General features: G+C 40.5%; 1 pseudogene; it reads right to left on the bottom strand.

Annotated features, from left to right (window-relative positions):
* On the bottom strand, positions 2,386-4,314 carry LOC100624967 (annotated as a pseudogene).

The following is a 5,189-nucleotide window of genomic DNA, read 5'->3' on the forward strand; positions in this document are numbered from 1 at the left end:
GGATACTAGTCAGATTCCGTTTCCACTGAGTCATGACGGGAACTCCTGTGAGAGGTATTTAAAAGTGGGGAGTTACCGTTGTGGCATAATGGGTTAAAGATCTGGTGTTGTCTCTGAGACAGCAATGGTGCGGGGATGACCCCTGGCACAGCACAGTGGGTTAAGGATTCTGCGTTGCCACAGCTGTAGCATAGGTGCAAGCTATGGCTCAGATCTGATCCTTGGTCCAGGAACTTCCATACGCTGCAAGTATGGCCAAAAAAAATATTTCAAGTGAATAGAATGCTAAAGAAATAATTTCAAATGAAAATACATAAGTTGATTGTTAAAATGGCATCATAAAAATAAAGCAGAAGTTTTGATTAACATGTACACATCACAAATTGATGGATTTTCCTCAAGATGTTAAGGAAATTAAGAACGTTTGAGGCCGTCGTGGTGCAATGGTTAACAAATCCGACTAGGAACCATGAAGTTGCAGGTTCGATCCCTGGCCTTGCTCAGTGGGTTAATGATCCAGCGTTGCTGTGAGCTGTGGTGTAGGTTGCAGATGTGGCTCAGATCCCACATTGCTGTGGCTCTGGTGTAGGCCGGCAGCTACAGCTCTGATCAGACCCCTAGCCTGGGAATCTCCATATGCCGTGGGTGTGGCCCTAGAAAAGGCAAAAGACAAAAAAAAAAGAAAAAATAAAACTAACCAACAGAAACAAAGACAGAGCACATGGAAAACTTAGACAGCATGATCAATTTCATTCTAGATTAGAGCAATTTTACAAGTGACCCCTAACCTGGGAACCTCCACATGCCACGGGAGCAGTCCTAGAAAAGGCAAAAAGACAAAAAAAAAAAAAAGAATATTTGAAAAATAAAATTGAGAAAAATCTAAAAATGAATAAAAAAAACACAAAACTTTTAGATAATTTCACTGCCATTTTTGTTATATTTCCTCACAATTGCTCTTCTATATCATAAGCATTTTTCAAAATTATGGAATCTCCTATACTAGCTTTGTATCCCACATTTTTTACAGTAGCATATTTAAGCACTTTATAGTATTAAATATAAAAAATCAGCAACTTAATAGCTGCACAGTAATTTTTTATATGCATAAAACATAATTCATTTTTATTCTTTTGTCACCTATTTTGGTTTACTGAATTTTTCACCACTATTAAAAAAAGTGTTCTCTCATGAGCATTTATTTTATCTAAATCTTTTAATGCAATTAGTATAATATTTCTCACAATTTCCTTTAAAAGATTTCTTTTCTTCTAATACTTTTAAAGGCCAGGCTTTTTTAAACTTTAAAACTTTATGTATGTTGATCAAATTATCCTTCATCTCATATCACTAATAAATATCCAATTAATTCTCAGAAAGAAAATGATAGACTTTGACATTCTGGTCTAAGGCCTGAAGTGAAAGAAGTCAAAGATTTTATATTTGAGAATCTGAATGTAAAAAGTGTAAGTGTGAAGAACTGTTGAAATTTTTCACCAAACTGAGGTAACATTTTTCTGAGAGAAGAAGAATTGTTATGGGACTATGGGTAGATAGTTTAAAGCATCAGTCCTGCAGACAAATTCTAAATTCTGTATTTGATTTTGACTTATGTCAGATAACAAGTTTCTTGCATCAGATAATGACCTCAAAGTTTCAAATGATGAATTTACTCTCGTTTTCATCTTTATGCTAGCATATGCAAATCATTGCCTTTTTTGTCTTTCAAATATATCCTGGAAATATGCAAATAAAAATCTAGTCATTTTTTGTGTGTATTATATCAGCAGTTCTATCTGTTCACTTATTTCAAGATTAAAAATGATTTTATGTTGTTCACTTAATAGTAACTACATAATCATAATCATTGCATAATAATTTATGATGAAGATTTACAAACACCTTTACAACCATTAACTTCTTAATCTTTACAGCTCACTCTGAAGGCTTAACTTGGTAACTCTTAGCTTTTTTTGATTTATAGATAGAGAAAATGAAATAGGCAGGTGAGAGTATTTATTTGTAATAGATATTGACTGAGCTGGGAATGAAGCCAGAACTGTGAAGTGTTGTTCATTCTCTAGTCCTGTATCTTGGCTATAGAATCTAATGATTCATTATTTTAATTGAGTTATAATAATCTAGCAAATTATCCAACACTTGATATTCTATCAAATGGAACCACATACCTACAGTCCTATAATCAATGAGGTTACCAATGGTCTAACATACTTTAATTTGAGGGCTTTCTGAATCTAAACAATCTATTAAATTGAAGCACTAAATGGTAGTGTTGCCATTATGTGTATTTTACTTCATTATAATAACTGGAAATTAGATAAACTTAGAATACCTTATATAAAGAATCTCAAACAGGCCTTTTTATTTATAGACTTCTATGATACATGAACACCACAAATCCATGTTAAATAAGAGGTGGTTGACAGTATTAGCATTTTATTCAACATGCAACTAATTAATTGTGATTCAGTATAAGAACCAAGTCATGGAAGGTTCTTAGACGGGGTGGACAAGAAAATGCCAGACCTAGTGGAATGGATAAATTATTTGACGTAGTGTCTGTTACCTTTTTTTTTTTTTTTTTTGAGGTAAAATTTAAGTTTATCCGTGGGGATCAGGTGTGAGGAGCCCTCGGTGCCCAAGCAGTCCTTTTCGTCCCAGAAGCAGCCGTCACCTGGCAGCTGCCTAGCCAGGGTGGCAGCAGTGGTGCAGAGGTAGCAGCGGGTCTGTGGAAGACGCCGAGCCCTCACTTCCGCGCATGCGCGGCGCTGGGCCTCGGTCTTCGCTCTGTGCGCCGCCTGCGCCATGGGAGCCTTCACGCGGGTCCTGCTCCGTGTCCTTCTTGGTCCAAGGACCGGCTTCCAGATGATGTCCGTGGGCTCCTGGTCCTGCCTTTGCTTTCTTCCCTCTTCCTCTCCATCACAAAGGTGTCCACGTTGGCTGGTGAGGTCGTTGGGTTCGTTAAAAGGGGGATGATGTTCAGGTCCTGATGTTTTGGGTGGAGTTCTGCCGTTCTGAGGTCAGCTCCGTGCCCTGGGGGGTCTTCGACTTAGGGGAGGAGGATGGAGATGTACATGTCGCCAGTCTTGTACGTGTTGGGGCACCTCGTCTTGGTTAGGAACTGAAAGGCCTTTGGAGAGTAAGGGTAGTCGATAGGGATTTTCAGGAATGCCTTGAAGTAGCTGCTCTTATAGTAAGTAGTAGGTGTTGGAGGACCCGGAAGTGACCACCTCCCAGTTGTACAGGGCACCCTCGTCCAGCAGGGTCACCTGGAAGCGCTCCTCCAGCTCCTCCTGCAGCCCCTTGAACTCCAGCAGCAGTGTCTTCTGTAAGCTGGGTTTCAGCTGCTGGGTCATGGCGGTGGCAGATGCGCCATGGGACGGTGGGGCGATATAGGACCGTGGGTCCGTGGAACAGGGGCTGCAGGGTCGGGACGAGGCCTGGGACTGGGATTGGAACTGGGGATACCTTCCTCCTCTCTGCTGCTGTTGTTTGGGGCACCTGGCGCTCCACTCGCCTGTGTTACTTTTATAGTAGTTTGTCTGTTTAGAGTAAACCCATGGAAAATTGTTGAGTAGAGAAAATTTGCTGTCTGCCTGCATTCACTGTACTCTTTTGGTTCCTTTTTTGCTCACATTCTTATATTGATTTGGTTCCCACGACCTACAGGTCAGGTTTCCAAGAAGTAAAGCTAGATATGGGGGTTCTTACATATGTGTTTATTGTGGAAATGCTCCCAGGAGAGAGTGAGGACAAAATGGGGCTGGGGAGAAAGAATTTGATCTTGAGTGTGCCTAGTTTGATCTCACAGTGAAGTTTTTAGGGAAGTGCCAGACTTAGCCCAGCTAGAGGCAGATGGAGCAGTCAATTGAAAGTCTTTGCCAAGTTCTACCCCAGGGCTATGGTTGGGGCTGGCGTATAGCCTTCCAGTCAAAATGGTTTCTGTTTAGCTGAAGGAAAGTCTCCAGACAGGGAAGCAGGTGTGAGTTGTTATCAACCAACACTCACATCAGCTGGGGAATATGTACTCCTCACCTTAAGGAACATTTGGGCAGAGTACCAAATAGCACTGCTAGCGTACATCGCAACTTCTCCCTGGACTACTCAGATCCACTTGCTGATCAAATTAAATTTTTTCTATCCTACAACCAGGTGGCTTCACTGGTGAAGTCTAAGAAACATTTAAAGAAAAATTAACACCAGTCCTTCTTAAACTCTTCCAAAAATTTGAAGAAAAGGGACCACTGTCAAATTCATTTTGAGGCCTGAATTACCCTGAGGCCAAAACAAGACAAAAACACTACCAGAAATGAAAGCTATAGGCCAATGTCCCTGATGAACATAGATGCAAAAATTCTCAACTAGGAGTTCCCATTGAGGCTCAGTGGAAGTGAACCTGACTAGCATCCATGAGGACACAGGTTCTGTCCCTGGCCTCACTTAGTGGGTTAAGAATCTGGCGTTGTCGTGAGTCTGATAGGTCACAGGCGCTGCTCAGATCCGTATTGCTGTGACTGTGACATAGGCCAGTGGCTTCAGCTCTGATTCGACCCCTAGCCTGGGAACCTCCACATGCCATGGGTGCAGCCCAAAAAAGACAAAACAAAAACAAAAAAACTCAACCAAATAATAGCAAACTGAGTTCAGCAATATATTAAAAATGTAATATACCATGATCATGTGGGTTTCATCTCTGGGATGCAAGGATGGTTCAACAACCAATACATTAATAAAAGAAAAGATAAAAATCATTAATATGATCATCTCAATACATGTAGAAACAGCATTTGACAAAATTCAGTAGGAATTCTGAATTTCTTCTGCAGGAGATTAGCATGTTTGTGTGCTACCAGGAAGACCCTCTAGTTTTCATACTTGATTTTCAACTGCATATTAATCTCTCTAAGCTTTTCCCTTTTTTTTTTGAGGATGTTCATTCATATAATCCCTTACATTTACAATTTCCCACATACTTGTCAAATACCTGGTGGATGCCATGTAGTGAATTCCCTTACTCAAGTATGCAATTCCAGTTCACCATAAGAGGAAATTTTATCAGTTGGGCTGCCACCAGTATTAATCTGTTCCCCACCAGCTATTAGTGTGAAGCCCTTATTGCTAGCCAGCCTACTACTGATGTTCTCAAGCCCCACTTCTGGTACCAAAAG

This window comes from Sus scrofa, chromosome 1, assembly GCF_000003025.6.
Source record: "Sus scrofa isolate TJ Tabasco breed Duroc chromosome 1, Sscrofa11.1, whole genome shotgun sequence".
NCBI classification, from domain to species: Eukaryota; Metazoa; Chordata; class Mammalia; order Artiodactyla; family Suidae; genus Sus; species Sus scrofa.